General features: G+C 36.3%; 1 protein-coding gene and 1 non-coding gene across 5 annotated transcripts in view; one reads left to right on the forward strand and one right to left on the reverse strand.

Annotated features, from left to right (window-relative positions):
- The window catches only part of Mrtfb (myocardin related transcription factor B), a 215,363-nt gene that overhangs the window by 30,321 nt on the left and 167,847 nt on the right, over nt 1-17,195 (forward strand). The gene's annotated exons all lie outside the window — the stretch shown is intronic.
- On the reverse strand, nt 4,472-4,572 carry LOC111754044 (small nucleolar RNA U13). The gene has a single exon (XR_002788776.1). It is a non-coding gene; the product is annotated as a small nucleolar RNA U13 (small nucleolar RNA).

Raw genomic sequence — 17,195 nt, forward strand, 5'->3', positions numbered from 1 at the left:
TTTTGTTTTGTTTAAAAATGTTTCAGCCCTTTGTATTATGAAGTGGAGACAAAAGTAATCCTAAACATTTCTGATATAAAATTATTCAGTGTATCTACTGACTTTACTCAAGAAGCTACTGATAAGTTTAAATAATTCATTCCACATATCTGTTCCAGTGTGGCCAGTTTGCTCAAGTCAGTAGCACCTGGTGTCCTTGTTGACACTGACAGAGGAAGTGAGACTACCAGTAATCCATTTTTATTTAGTATAAATAGTCTGTTTGTTTTCCATCAGATCACTAAAAGCTGTGTTCATGTAAATTGTCAAAGCTCTCAATTCACTTGGAAATTATCCAGAAACTTGTATTTTACTATTGAATGTTATCTGGGAAAAAGAATGTGGAAACCCTACTAGAAATTAAGTCTTTAAAAAAAATAGAAATTGTCTAGTTTTTGTTGTCAGCAGTACTAGGAGCAATGTAAAAAACACAAAACTAGATTCCCACATAGCTCAATTATTTTCCTCACAGTGGGCTGAGTGGCTTAAAATCTGTAACTGTGTCAGATAGAGGGGAAGAACCGCATAGGGTCTATAGGGTTTGTCCTTCAATCTCAAAATTGTTTTACGTATTTTAATTACTAATGATCCTTAGAGTTGGGCTGTGTCCTATTTATTCCAAAACTTTGAGATATGAACTTAACAGTAACAGTGTGTCTGGAGAAGTAGCAGAGGGTGAGCAGGACTTAAATTAAAGGGCAAGATAGGACCTACTTAACAGGCCAACAACAGTTCTGTAGCCTTGATGTGAGAGTTAACTTTCCTGGACTAGATAGTTGCTGGGACCAAACCAGTGGCTGATCCCATGGCATTTTTGTTAGCAGAAGTGTGGCATCTGAGAGTCTGGGTAGGCAAACAGAAAACTGGGGATGAGTCTAGAAGAGGCAGCAGGGTAGAAGGAGCTCTGAAGGGAGCCAGGACGTGACTGCTGGTCCCAGTTGTCTGCAACTAGATTTGTAACATCAGAAAAATCACTTCTTTGGGCCTCTGTTGCTTCATTTATAAACAGGGGAATTGAAACTCATAATCTCAGATCCCCTTCCAGCTTCTGGCTTTAAAAGGATTTGACCAATGCAGTGCCATGCCTTCTTCACATTATACAAGTTGTAGAACTGAAACTTCAAATACATTCAGCTTATGTGCCCAGTCACCAGGTTCTGTCCACTTGTCTCATGGAAGAAAGGTCTTTTTTTCTTTTCCCACATGTGATGAGGTGTTTATTATGTATCAAGATGATTACTTCATTCATTTGCCTTCTACTCTTCACTTCCCTCAGCCCCCTAAGTCATCCTATTCTCAGGGTGAATCCCTTTGGCTCCCTCCTCTCTGTCCATGCCATCCAATGTTCTGAGTGTCATCTCCCTTAAATACTACTTTAATCATAGCATTCCTTGCTCAGAAATCCTCTCCCACTCAGTGCAGGGTTTATTTATGTTATGTTATTTAATTTTTTGGTACTGGGGATCAAATTCATGACCTTGCACTTGCCAGTCAGGTGCTTATGCCGCTGAGCTAAATCCCTGGTCCTCAGTGTAGTTTTTAAGGTCCTCTATAATCTTATTCCCCTCATGACCATTTAGTTTTATTTTCTGTCTCTCCACCACCCCCTGCCAGGTTCTAGACCAGATAGTGAGGCAAATGTGAGTGAGACTGGCTTGGTTACTTTATAGAAGGAAGGGGCTGAGCTCTCACAGAAGTTCCACCTTCATTTATTTTTCACTCATTTCCTTCCTTCCTTTTTGTCCTTGTTTCCCACTCACTTGATGACTCTGCTTCCTTGTGCCTTAAATATAGAAACTGTTGAGAACCATCTGTGCATTTCTACCTGCCCAGTATACGCCCATGTGGAAATATACTTAGCTGTCCTTGCAGGGCATGAACATTCTCAGCTTCTGTCTAAGATATGTCTTCTTTATGACTACCTCACAAATTGCTTTGCAAAGTATGTCCTTCCTGACAATTCTTCCTCTTTGATGGTGTGAGTGAGGTGCAAAGAAATGGTGGTGTCTCCATTGCTTTCTCATCACTGAGACGCAATAGTTGACATCCACAGCTCTAAGGAAGAAAGGTATATTTTGGCTCACAGTTTGTAGAGGTTTTAGTCTGTAGTCAGTTGGCCTGAAGGCAGGGCACTATGGCAGTGGGGCATAGCAGAAGAGAAACTGTTTGTGACATGGTAGGCAGGAAGCAGAGAGACCTCAAAGGAGGAGGGAGGGAGTACAATCTCCCAGGCTACACTCCCCGTGAGCTACTTCCTTCGACCAAACTTCAACTCCTAACATCACATTTAGCTATAAACTAATAACTAGACTAACCCATTTATAAGAGTATCACACCCCCATGATCCAATCACCTCCCAAAAACCTCACTTATATACACATGAGGCGTGAGGGTGGGGCATCTAGAAATAAATCGTAACCCTTGGAGGGAGTTTAAAATCGTGACCATGAAGCAGGAATGACCACATCAGGGAAGAAGGGAAGAGCAGAAAGGTATTGGGATCTGTTAAGTTCAAGATTGTTTGATTCAGAATTTGAGAAAAGGGAAATTGGAAATTGTGATCACATGGCAGATGTGTGAAGTTTGTATGTTGGAGGGATGTGCTTTTAGGGGTGAGTAGCTAAAGAAGGGTGACGGGTTGTTGGAGAACAGTCACAATTGATGGAGGAAGGGCAATAGTTTGGTGATAAGCGATTCAAAGCTGAAAGGTGTCAGACAGGGGCAAGAGAATCAGGTAGAAATAATGATGAACTGGGTAAATATCTGCCCCACTTCCTGTACTAGCAATACAGTGTGTGTGTGGTGGGGAGTGGTTATGAGACCAAAATCACTCACTGCTTGGAAGGACTACAAGGGTAATGACCTCTTCAAAGTCAGCAAGCACCAGGCCTTCCTGCCTCTGCTTTATACCAGGGCTATAGTGTATTCCTACCTTAGCAGCCAGAGCAGTCACTTTTACTAGCGGCCTAACCTATCACTGCAGTAGCAATCCAGTGTATTCATTTCTAGCTCAGTCAGAGGCCTACAGAGCCAACCTCTTGTGGAGGCCTTCCAAATCTCAGCTCCGTTGCTGCTTCTGTGACAGGCACTCTGGCTGCTTGGTGGGCTAAACTGCCCCAGAAATATTCTTGCCATGGGCTTTTACAGTTGCTGTTGGCTCTGCCTGGAAGGCTTCTGTGTGTCTTTGTAGGTATCTGTGTAGCTTTCCCTTCACCTCTTTTAGCTTTGTATCTCCATGGACAGAAGTGTCAGGGCTACCGTGGTCAACATCTGACATGGTGTCATTCACTGCTTACAACTTCCTTTCCTGCCTTATTTTTCTAGGAGAGGACTCAGCACTGTTTGTCAGGATGTATTTTATTTTTTAGTTCTTGTCATATCTCATGAGGGTAGGTTTTTGTCTGGGTTACCGTATCTTTATTTCTTAATAGTGTATGTTCTTCATCTAGAACAAAAATTGGCAAGTAGCAGATGTTTACAAATATTAGTTGAATGTAGAATAAATGAATAACGAAGAAAATGAAGGAAGGAATGTGTAGATTAGCAAACAGATGTAGGAGGCATAAAGCAGGAAAGGATGTATTCATATTAGGTATGTCAGAATTCAGTATCTGGGGGTGAGGGATATGATTATTATTGTGGGAGGTTGAAATGCTGAGAATGAGAAGGCTCCTGTTTTTTAAGAAGTTGAATTACTGGGACATTGAATAATTAGAAGAAATTCTTACTTCCCTCCTAGGATGGCAGGAGATTACACAAAGAGGAAAAACTATTAGGCTCAAAATTGCTGAATAATTTAGGATGGCTCTGGGTTGTCAGTAGATGACTATAACAAAAATTAGAGGGAGGAGTTCACTTAAAAAAAAAGTATGTCTACAAAGAGACAATATAGTAGTTAGAAAGATATCTCTCCTCCTACCCCTCAAATTCAGATTACATTTAGTTAAATATGAACTGTTTTGGCTTAGTAGATCTCTTGATTTGTTTTTTAAAGAATGAAACATGTTACACATAAAGAACTAAAAGAGCTTTGAAAAGTCTGTTGCTCTGGCATGGTATACCAAGAGTCTGTTGATAAAAACAGTTGTATGGATTGCTAGTTCCTTTGAATCTTTTAAGGAGTAGAGTAACTAGCATTTACTTTAAAGCTGTCACAGGTTGAAAATTCAGAGTATGATTGTACTGTTATATTTGTGGTTGGAAATTTTTAATGTTGCCAAAATCTTCCCAATTGACATTTGAATAACTCAAATTATGTTTCTGGTAAATTTATTAAAGTACCTTGCCAGACCATAGTGTTTTATAAAGTTGGCAGCATATTGCTGATGACCTAATTCATAATTCAGACTCAGTTGTAAAGTGTTCTAAATGTCTCAATATACAACTATTCATTTTACCCATTTGAAGTATATTTTATTTTATTTTATTTTCACATCAGATGAGTAATGTGCCGATGTCGTAACAAGGTTTGAAGGAGCACATGTCATGCATTCAGCATGAGCGCCCAATCATCACGCTTATGAACCTGAGGATCTGAAGTATATTTTAAAGATGCTTCACATGAACGGATTAATGTCCCTTAATCCAAATGAGCTGAACGTAATTAAATATTTAAAATCCCAGTTCCTACATTTATTCTGCCTTCAGGTGTAGAGTACCTTCCAGAACATAGGAAGTAGTTGACTTCAAACAAGACTCTTCTAAGTAAGTTCCTTTCCTGCCAGCTCTTCAGGCTGTGTTCTGCCATGCCTGTGTTGGCTGTGATCTCCCCTAAGTTTTGCCTTCCACCCATAGCTGTCAAACATTGCTGTATTTTCTTCTATTCTGATTTGCTTTAGTTCATTTTCTTCCTCTTTTTCTAATCCCCTCAGATCAGTGAAGTTCTCATTATCCTTTAGAACTCAGTTTAAATAACCTTCTCAGGGAAGTCATTGTTGATTCTTCTCTTCCTAGTATACTGAGTCCCTTTGCTGTGCACTGTCATCATTATGCCTTCTCATTATAACTTACTGTACCTAATTATAATTATATACTTCATGTCCATATGGCCACATAAATCTGTGAACTCCAAGGAACCATCTTGTTTGTCTTATTAATTACTGTATTTTTAGCACCTAAAATAGTGTCTGGCATATGGAAAGCACTTTACAGATATTTTTTAAATGAAAGAATGAGCAAAAGTCCTGGGTTTTTCCTTCTTGCCTTCACAAGTTTGCTAGTGACCACTATTATTTGCAGCACCAGTTGATGGAAGTATTTGTAGTACTGTACTGAGAAGAGTCAAGTCACTGATAGGTTTGAAGCTGTCTGTGTTGACAGTGATTGGGAGGATGACCTCAAATCTCCTTCAGCTCTCAGTTGGCTTACTGAGAATGCTTTATAGAGCAAAAGATCTGGTTATTGTTAATGATTTAATCTGCTGTGGCAATCCCAGAAGGAGGAATTATAGAAAAATAAGTAAAACTAAGTAAATTTCTGTGAAGTATTTTTTGTTTTGCTTTTAGTTTCCCCCCAAATCTTAATGCTGTGAATCTGCTAGAATTATACTGCCATATTTTAAGATTTTAAGACAAAGCTCCATAATGTTAATCACGTGATATGCATGCATCATGTGATAGGTGTGGATACCCTTATCCATCATAAGGATAGTGATAGACATAAATATTTTGAACAAATCATCCAAAGCTCATGGTGATGGACCCAGTTTACATTTCGAACCCTTCAGTGTCCATCTGCACTTTGCCTTCATACAGACAAATTTCTGGTGTTCATTTGCCTATGGAACATTTGTCCAGAATAACCCTCTAACCCTACCTCCTTCCTCACATTCCTTTGCTAACTTATTCATATTTCAAGTGTTAAATTAGATATTGTTTCCAAAGAAATGCTACCATCCTACTTCTAGATTAGATATCCTGCTTTTAGGTAACATCTTGTACTCTTAATTTTTGGTGATGTAATTATATTGCCCATTCTCAGATGCAGCACTGATTTTTTTTTTTTAACATGCTCATCTCATGATCTGATATTTAATACCCTTTTAGGCTTTTGACATTTGGCCTGCTGGGTCCATGATTCTTGGTGTCTTGACATTTCCTTTACTTTAGCAGTTTCTAGAAATGGTTTTAATAACTTATATCAGGTTTGTCTACTTTTGCACTGATATTTTGAGCTGAATAATTACATTATAGAGAACTGTTATTGTTAATATTTTTGTGGGATGTTTAGCTGCATTCCTGGTCTTTACTCAGTAGTTGCCAGTCACCCATTAACAGCTGTGACAATCAAAAATGTCTCCAAACATTGTCAAGTGTCCCCTAGGGGCACAGTCACCCCCAAATGAGAGCTACCAATCTAGAAGGAAAACTCTTTGAGGCAAGTTCTATGTTTACGAGAATGTTCATACCCCTACCTCAGCACACATCAGTCTTTTTAAATGTACTGAGTTAAATTAATGAATAAGCTGGGAGTAGGGTGAGAGTGTTGAGCAGGGGATGAATGGAGAGAAGAATGGAGGTGCTGGCTTGAGTCTTTACTGTCATGCCAAGTGATTTTGAGATAGTTCATGAATATAGAAAAATTTGGAGAATAATACAACTTCTACCCTGCTTAGTCAAATTTTGCCATTATTGCCTTTCATTAAAAGATAAAGATGGTACAAAATAAGTAATACATACTGTGCATATACACACCTAGGTGATACCATCTCTGGACCCCTCCAGCTGCTACTTACTCATTTTCCTTCTGTAGAAGAACCATTGTCCTGAAGTTTGTAGTTCCCATGCATGGCTTTGTACATGTGTAAATATTTATAATATAGTTTATGATCTTGATCTTTGTATGCTACAGTATCATAATGTATATATTTCTGTGACTTGATTTTTTTTATTAACATTTTTTGCAACATGTATCTGTGTAAATGTGTAGCAGAGCACCTTCATTTTTGTTATGTAGTATCCTAGTACTGTACTACAATTTATTCATTCTTCTGTAAATTGAAGTTTTGGTTTTGTGCTTTGCAATTAGCATTATCATGAACATTATATTACATATCTTCTTATGAATGTTTGCTGGCTTGTCCAGGGAAAGTTTATTTGTACACATTTATGTTATGTGTGTGTATGTATGTATGTATGTATGTATATAGTGCTGGGGATCAAACTCAGGGTGTTTTCAAGGTAAGGCAAGCACAAGCACTCTACCATTGAACCCATCCAAAGCTGTACCTAGACATAAAGTTGCTCATGCATAAGATATGTGTGTTCTCAGCCAGATGTTATATTATCATTTTCAATAGTAGTTGTTGAAATTTCAGCGCCTAAAAGCATTGTCTGAGAATCCCTGTTGTTTTTCATTCTTGCCAAATCTTCATGTTGTCAGACTTTCAGGTTTTTATCAATTTAAAATAACACATTTGCTTGATATCTAGTGCATTTGAACATTACTTCTTATATTTGTTTCACTGATTCAGTTTTTTACTTTGTAAATTTTTTTAACGTTTTTCTTATGTTTTTTTTTTTGTTGGATTTTATCTTATTTTTAGACCTTTATTCCAGATTAGCATTTTGTTGATATTTAGCACAGCAGATGTTTCCCATATTTCAAATGTTCCCCACATGGCTTATCATTCCACTTTGTGGTGTGCTTTACCATGCTGCCTTTTGATTCTTGTTGTTGTTGTTTTGTTTTGTTTTCTTCCTTGAGATATGGGCTAGTTTTGTGGTTCAGGCTGTCCTTGAACTCTTATGTAGCCCAGGCTGCCTCAAACTCACTACCATCCTCCTGCCTCAGCCTCCAAAATGCTGAGATTATAGGCATGTGCCACCATGACCAGCTTTAAATTTTAATCAAGTAATGTTTATCATAAAAACAAGTAATGTTTTTCCATATTCAATACAGCTGTGCTCAAGGAATTTAGGGTCATAAAGAGATCCTACCATGTTTCCTTCTAAAAGTCTGTTCTGTTTTTTCACTAATTCTAATTCACATGAGTTCATTTTTGTGTGTAAATATGAAAAGGGGAAAAACTTTTCATGCAAATAAATTGGTTGTACAAGCCAGAACCACTGATTGCATAGTTCATCTTTTTCCCAATTCTTTGCAATGTCACCTTGTCATGTATTTGGGTTGCTTACTATACTGATAGATTGTCTTGCACTGTGATGTATTCTTGGTTACTTGTATGTTGTCTTAACTGCTGTGACTTAATACATTTACATGTTATGCAAGACCCTGCTGTAAAAACTTTGAGTGGATGGTTATGATTGGAACTTGTGTTCTGAGGATAAAATAGTGAGTGATTGCTTTAGGAAAGAAGCTGAACCTGGTACGGTACTATGGAGGTCTTTGAGGACAACTTGAAGGGTATGGGTTAGGTCTGCCCATGAAACCCAGTTAGTCACTGGTTGCTAATGGTTAGGGTTGTGATCTTTTGTCAGTAGTCAGTGACAGTTTCAGAAGGGACTGGAAATCTCAAGGTGTTTTTATTTGTATGTTTCCCACAAACTTGTGTTCTCAAGATTTTTCAGTTAATGCCTTTTAAACTGTTACGTAAAACTTCACCAGATGTTTCAAACTTCTATGACATCAAAGGCTTTTAAAACTGGTTATTTTGAACGTTCTCTGCTTTACTGTTCACAGTTTTTATTTAAAAACTGGTTCTTAGCATTACCGTTTTCTTTTAAGTTCATGTGGCTTTTTTTTTTTAAGCTTTAGGCTTCTTTTCTCTGCTGAATTGAATGAGAAAAACTGAGTTCTATTTTTAAATGCCATTATTCTTTTGAAGAAAAGCTTCAATTTAAAATATTTGTCTAAACTGCAAAGGGTTTCTATCAAGTGCTCGTGTTTCTAAAAGAATGAGTAACATGACCTTTTTAAATTTCAGAGAACAAGAGCAATGTCACAGTGCTCTAAATGTATGTCATTGTATTTTTTTTATTTTAATAGCATTTGAACTCTTATTAAGTAGAACTGAGTGAAATTAACAAAACTTAGAGAAAATTGTCTAGTATATAGGTTTTTAAGGCCTTATGAAACCTCTGGTGCTTCTGTGGTGTTTGTAAAAGAAGCACTAAAAGGGATAAAGAATGAAGAAAACATATATTTTTTTTCAAATTGGAAGTGTCTTTATTCTCTTCACAGACTATGAAAATATTTACACACTCATTACAAAAATTGTACACAATTCTCAAGGGTACGGAATAATGTTATCCAAAGCAGTATTCTGCACTGGTAGAAATGTTGTCTGCTGACTGGTAACCGTTAACCAACTACATGTGACTGGCTTTTGACTGCTTGAAATGTGGCATTGAATTTTTTTAATGGAAAAAAGGTAAAACAATATTTCATAACAAGATAATCAAAGAATAACAATGGGTATTGCATTGCTTATTATTATCTTTAAGTAGTTATTAGAGTGCAAGATATGGGCATAAAAAATTTGCCAGTTGATATTGACACAAACCTTCCTTTTCTATGAACTAAGAGATGCTAATAATGTTACTAACTTAACATTGTTTCTCACTTTTCATCCTTTCTTTCCCTTTCCCTCATCCTAGAGAACTTTTAATTTTATTTAATTTTAACAAATTTATACTTAGACACATGTGGTTAGTAATTACAGCATGAGACATCCCCAAATACCGTGGTATAGATAGCTGTCTGTCTTATATCTGTCCCTGCCAGCTTTCAATCCATTTGCCCTCTGTCTGTCTCCTGCGCCATTTTTCTCGCCTCTCAGGTTATTTTGTTTTTTTGGCATTTGGCCTGCTGTTTGCATACTCTTCCAGTCTATCCTCAACTTCCAGCCTACTTCCATTCTCCCTGCCTGCCTCATTCTTTTTCTCTCTATGTATTATATATATACACAGTACATTTTGTTCAGTAGCAGTTTTTCAATTTAATTACATAGTGTGGGTATTTTCCCTTTTCAGTACGCATAGATCACTCTCATTTTTGTCTGTTATAGCATAATTTCTGTGGAATGAATATACCAACATTCATTTAACCTACTGATATACAATAGATTGTTTTCAGCTTTTCTCTGTTAGTATTTTTTCAGCCACTGTACTTTTTTCTTTCATATTTTTTCTGTGTGTTCTTTGTGTGTATATTGAGTTGGATTCTTTAAAATTGTGAAAACTACCTCGTCATATGTACTTTGATGCTTATTGAAATTTCCTGTGTGCTTCAAATAACAACCGATAGAAACTTTGTGTTCAGCCTAAAGAATTGCATAAAAGGTTGACAGTCTTTTACTAGTGCTGTGACATAGTTCTGACTAGTTGCCCTCTACTGTGCAAAGCAGAAAGAGACTGGAATGTTGTATTAAGATACATGTTTACTCACTACAGTTTGTCAAAGAGGTGGAGTGTATGCAGTTACCTCTAATTTTGTGAGGCTGTTGTAGAAAGGGTATGTATAAAGGCAACACCAGCTATACTTGCCCAGTTCCTCTAGAAGGCCATCTTTGTTTCATGGTCAGAGTTCCATTGGGAATACATACTTGTGCTCCATATTTCACTTAGATTTGAAAGAAAATTGTACTATACCCACTAGATTACTGGAAATTTTGCCTAACAAAGAGAATGGGAATGCCAGGCAAGAGGGGCAACCAGGAGGGAAAACCAGGAGGGATGGATGAGGGTAAGCAGAATTTTTCTCTAGCCAACATAGCAGTTTTGTTCAGTTGATATCCCTTAGAAATTTTCTAAACATATCCTGTTGCCATTTATCTTATAAAAGCCCTCAAGTCCTTTTCTTTTTGGAGTAACTCATTTAATGAAATTTTTGCATTAGGTGCTTTTCTTGTTTGCAAGTGGGTTCTCACCTGTTAAGTCTGTTTTGGAAGGTTCATAATATATAGTCATTTCCAAGTGATGTTCCAAGCAATGATTAAAGATTTTAATCTGTCTGAAAAGATTTTTCTTAGGACTGAGAAAATTTATAAGATATAATTAAAGTAATGCTACTTGGAAAAGAAGAGTTTGCAGAATGCAAAAATCTGAACTGCATACTTCTTCATTAGTCATTTCTTTTTTATATTTTTAAAAAATTTTTACGATCAGATTTTATTGCACAATTAGGTATATATAATGATCAAATTTATTAGAGAATTTGTACCTGTATTTGATATAACTTCTTTTTTTCCCATTCCCTACCCTCCCTTCAGCCCCTCTTCTCCTCCCCATTTATAAAAGTTTTGTTTCCATTTTTCCCTTCTTTCCTTTCACTTTCTCTCCCCCCTTACCCCTCCCTCCTCCCCCTCCCTCCCCACCTCTGTTGTTGTTTTGCAACAAGGTCCCCACTATGCAGTTCAGGCTGGCCTTGAGCTCACTTTATAGCCCAGGCTGGTCTCGAACTTGGAACAATCTTCCAGCCTCAGCCTCCTGATTGCTGGGTTTATAGGTTTACACCCCCATGGCCAGCATTCTCATTTTTTTTTTTTTAACTTTTTCCTTATTTCCTTTCTCCCTCCTCCTTCCCTTGTTCCTCAGTTGAACATTTTCTCCCTATTTCACAGTAACTATCACACATTTTGATCCTTATTTACATTTTGGTTTCCAACCAGAGAAACCATGCAGTATTTACACGTGTGTCTAATTTATTTCATGTACGAGTATGCTCTCAAGGTACACTCATTTACCTAGCAATGCCTCAGGGTTTCCTTCTGTATGGCAGACTTAATATTGCATTGTGTAAAAAAAAAGCCACATCTTTATCCATGCATGAGTTCATGATCTTTTGGGCTGATTCCAAGATTTAGCTATTACACATTGTGCTGCTATAAACATGAATGTGTATATATTGTTGTGGTGTAATCCTGTTAATTTTGGGGGGAAGACACCAAGAAGGGGAATAACTGGGTCAAATGGTACCTCTCTACTCATAGTTTTAAAAGGAATTTCCACACTGGTTTCCACAGTGATTTTACCAATCTACACTCTGATCAGCAGTGAAGAACAGTTCCTTTTACCTCATAACCCCTCCAGCATTTGTTGTTGATTTCTTGATAATAGTCATGCTTTCTGGGATGATTTGGAATCTCAAAGTTGTTTTAATTTGCATTTCACAAATGACCATTGAGGAACATTTTTTCATTTATTTATTTATTTGCAAATTCTATTTCTTCATTAAAGAAGTGTCTGTTCATTTCAGATATCCATTTTTTGGAGTAGGACCTTAAATTTGGGGAGGGGGAGTCTCATTATTTTTGAGTTTTTTATGTATTCTAGTAATAACCCTTTGTCTGAGGAACAGCTGGCAAAAATGTTTTCCCAAAATGTGGATTGTTTCTTCACTCTGTTGGTGGTTTCTCTTGCTATACAAAAGCTTTTTAATAAGATGAGGTCCCAGTTGTTCATTCTTCATTGTAGTTCCTTTGCAGTAGGGCTTTCCTTTATAAAGTCTTTGCTTACATTAATGTCTTCAAGAGTTCTATCTATTGTATTTTCCAGCAGACTTAGCATTTCTATTTTATATTTAGATCTTTGATCCATTTCAATTTTAGTTTAGTACATGGTAAAAGATATGGGTCTACTTTTTCATCTTATGAAAAACTGTGGAAAGCCAGTTTTTTCAGCACCATTTATTAAAGAGGCTTTCTTCCAGGCACTGTGGTTGGGAATTTTGTGAAAGATAAGGTGGTTGAGTATGTCTCAAGTTGATTTTGCATCTTTTGATGTATTTCATTAATCCTCCAGGTCTGGTGTTTTTATCACAGTAGCTTTGTAGTAAATTTTAAGTCTGGGATTGTGAAGCACCCTGCCTTTCCTTGTTGCCCAGAATTACTCTTGCTATTCTAGGTCTTTTATGATTCCACATGAATTTTAGGACTGTTTTCTCTAATTTGGTGAGATATACTGTTGGAATTTTGATTGGAGTTGCATTAAGTCTGTATAACAACTTTGGGAGTATGGCAGTTTTCACTATATTGATTCTTCCTATCCAAGAGTGAGGGATATCTTTCTATTTTCTGATATCCTCTTTGATTTCCTTTTTCCAAGTATTGTAGTTTTCGACGTAGAGGTCTTTTACTTTGTCAGGTATTTCAGTTTTTTGGATGCTATTGTGAAAAGTGTTTTTCCTAATTTCTCCCTCAGAGAGTTTGTTATTTGTGTGGAGGAAGCTTTTGGTGGAGTTTTGGGAGTATTCTATGCAGAGCATCATGTCATCTGCAAATAATGATAATTTAACTTCTTCCTTTCTTATCCTTTTTCCTTTTGTTTCTCTTGTCCAATTGTTCTGGAAAATGTTTCAGAACTACATTGACTAAGGATGATGACAGTGGACATCCTTCCCTTCTTCTTGACTTTAAAGTGAAAGCTTTCAGTTTTTGTCTGTTGGTTGACATAGATGGGTTTTACCAGATTGAAATCATCTATTCCAGTTTTCTGTAGGGTTTCTAACATTAGTGGATGTTGGATTTTGTCAAAGCTTTTTGTTCCTCTGTTGAGATGATCATGTATTTTTTTCTTTTGCTCTATTGATACAGTGTATTACATTTATTGGTATGCATATATTGAGCCATTCCTGTGTTCCTAGGATGAATCCTACTTGGTCGTGGTATATAATTTTTTTTTAATGATTTGCTGCATTCTCTTTGGCAGTATCTTATTGAGGATTTTGTATCTGTGTTCATTTGGGAGATTGGCTTGTAATTCCTTTTTTTTATTGGATCCTTTTCTGGTTTGGGTATCAGGGTAATCCTTGCAGAAATGAGTTTGAGAGTATTGCTTCTTTTTCAATTTCGTTAAAGAGTTTGAGAAGTAGCAGCAGCAATAGGTCTTCTCTAAAGTCTTTAAATATTCAACAGTGTATCCATCAGGGCCTCGGATTTTCTTTTTTCGTAGGTTTTTAAATTTTCAGTTTCATTAATTGATATTACTTTGAAGTTTTGTGTCTTGATTCAGGTTTTGTAATTCTTACATATCTAAGAATCGATTTCTTCTGTATTTTGTATCTTACCAGAATACAGGTTTTTGAAGTAGGTACTAATGATTGCTAGATCTCTGCAGAATCTGTTGTGATTTTGTTCTTTTCATTCTTAATTGCAGTTATTTGAATCTTTTCTTTCCTACTTTATAAAGTTAGCTAAGAGTTTATCAAGTTTATTTATTCTCTCTGAACCAACACTTTGATTCTTTAGTTTCTGCTCTGAGCTGTATAATTTCATCTCTTGTACAAGCTTTAACCTTGACTTGCTCTTTTTCTAGAAGCTTGAGGTTCAACATTAGGGTATATATTTGCACTCACTTTGTCTGGTATGGGAATTCCCTGCTATAAATGTCCTACATAAGACTCCTTTCATTGTGTCCCATAAGTTCTGATATGTCATATTGGCATTATTATTTAATTGTAGAAACTAATTTCTTCTTTAATTTCATCTGTGACCCCTTGGTTGTTCAAGAGGGCATTATGTAATATACAGGTGTTTATATAAAGTTCTCATGGTTTCTTTTGCCATTGATTTCCAATTTCATTGTACTATTGTCTGATAGTTTCAATTTCTTTCTAGTTTCAATTTACTTAAGCATGTTCCATGAGCTAGTATGTGATCTGTTTGGAAAATGTCCTATGTGCCCCTGAGGAGAATGTGTATACTGATGTTATGCCATTTATTCAAAAGTTTGATTCCGTTCTGATATTTCATTGTTGATCTTTTTATCTGGTTGATCTATTTGTGACAGTGGGGTATTGAGATCCCTCAATACAGTTGTATTAGTACTTATTTGATATTTTATGTCTGTTAATATTTGTTTTATATACTTGGGTGTACTGATATTTGTTGCATATGTATTAATGATTATTTGGATTGTTCTTTTTATAAGGATGTAGTGACTGTCATTGTCTCTCTTAATGAGTCTTGTCTTAAAATCCACTCTGTCTACAAATAGAATAGCTTTCTTTTAGGTTCCTGTCACTTGGAATATTGTTTTCCATTCTTTGACTTACATCCTATGACTTTTCAAAGTAAATGTGTTTCTTATAAGTAATGTATTATTGAATCTTGATTTTTTTTTATTTTAAAGAGGGTAAAATTAGACACCACAACAGAACAAAACAGAACATAAGAAAGCAATGTAAGAAACGTAAATTTCAAAGCAAGACAATCAGAGATCTTCAGTATCATATTGTCTCTTGTTTTCTTCCAAATAGTTGTCCATATCTTCACATACAGAGAATTCACACAAAACAACATAGTATAGAACTGTTTTGAACAGGATGAGGAAGGCGTTCTAGGTCTTCAAGATCAGAAAATAGGGAAGTCAACAATGGCTGTCATAGTATCTCTCATTGTCTTCAAAATAGCTGTCCATATCTTCATGTATGTTTAAATTATACAAAACAAAATAGGCTAAAATCACTCTGAACAAAGAATAATAGTATTGCTGGATTTCACATCATGATGCTACAGAGTCAGCACAGGGAACTGTAGTGTCTCTTTTTTTCTTCAAAGTTGTTCATTTCATCATGTGCAATATAATCAGTTCTCATAAACTGTTTATAGTTCTATGCATACATGAGTCTCTACATGTATTTGTTTCCTTTTTGTATTAGAGGGAAAAACAAAGCAAAGCAAAACAAAAAAAACCAAATTCCTATAAAAACATGAAAAGAAAAAGTCATATAAAACCATAGTACAAGGTGATCTACAGTGGTTACTATGTTGTCTCTTGTTATCTTCAATAGAATTATTCATATCATCAGGCATAGTATAATTGAATATAGCAGTACATAACAATATTAATAAAAACAAAACAATGTAGACAGTGTAAAACTTCAAAAGCAGGTAATAATCAAACCAGAGTGGATATCCTAGTGAATCTTGTCATCTTCAGTGTAGTTGCCTATACTCTCAGACTTGATACTGTCAAATATATACCCTAACAAATTTGAATAAAACCTGTCAATATAAAACAGCAGTCAAACCAGATTCAACTAAGATCAGTCATGATAAAACAGTGTAAGTTATAGGGGGCCTCATATTAAGTTAATAGGAAATTAAGGATGATTACCATACTATATCCTGCTATTTTCGGTATAGCTGTCTGTGCCCTCAAATCTAGTGCAAGTAGACTGGAACATAATATAATCTGTCTAAAGAGAGCGGTGTGAGCAATCTGGGTTTTAAATCCTGATACACTATTAACAATGTCTTCTGCCTTCTTTAAGAGTATTCCTCCCCTTTTACTCCCACAGAGTGTTGTACATTTTGGGTCCCACCAACCCCCTCAGTTTTTAGATTGCAGGGGGCAACCTGCTATTTACCTAAGTGGTTCCAAACCTTCTCACTCCTGGACTTGATCTCAGGTTGTATTTCTTTAACTACAAAAGCCTCAAGGTTTTCCTTCGTTATAGCTGAGTAGTTCTCTACTGCAAATAAGTATCCTGTCTTTCCAATCTAGCTGCAGGTAGGTGCTGGTCAAGTTGCCCCTATGTCTCTCTGGTTCCCTGTCACAGAGAGTATTTTTTTCTTATATTTGATTTTCAGTCCATAAATCCTTTTTCAGGTTAGTTATATTTCCTATACAGAACATATCTACTGAACGTACCTCCTGATCTACTCTGCCTGTGTTTCTTTCTTTCTTTTTTTTTTTTTTTAGTGTATCAAGGCCATCTATTTTAGAGATTATATAGCCAACCTTCTGTGTTTCATTTCTGCTATGCTATTTTTCTGCCATTGGTTGTCTACTTTTCTGCTTCATTCCACTGTCTGCCCCATTCATTGAGGCCTCTCTGCCACTGTTTCTGAAATCCTGGTATTTTTTCTCTCTCTCTAGAATGTCCTTCAGTATTCTCTGTAGGGTTGGATTAGTGGTCACAAGTTCCCCCAGTTCCTCTTTGTCATGGAACCATCTTATTTCTCCATTAATTTCTAGAGACAGTTTTTCAGGGTACATCAATCTGGGCTGGAGGTTATTTTTTTTCAGGGCTTGGAATACTTCGCTCCAAGCTCTTCCTGATTTGATGGTCTGTATCAAGAAGTCTGCCGTGATTTTGATGGTTTTTCCCTTACAGGTGATCTGTTTCTTTTCTCTGACGGCTTTTAATATTCTGTTCTTATTTTGAATTTCTGGGATCTTGATTATTATATGTCTGGGTGTAGCACTCTGTTTTGGTTGTAGGTGACTGGAGTGCTGTATGCCTCAAACATC

Source organism: Cavia porcellus, unplaced genomic scaffold (genome assembly GCF_034190915.1).
Source record: "Cavia porcellus strain 051 isolate PalLab524CR breed Dunkin Hartley unplaced genomic scaffold, mCavPor4.1 scaffold_16, whole genome shotgun sequence".
Classification (NCBI taxonomy): Eukaryota; Metazoa; Chordata; class Mammalia; order Rodentia; family Caviidae; genus Cavia; species Cavia porcellus.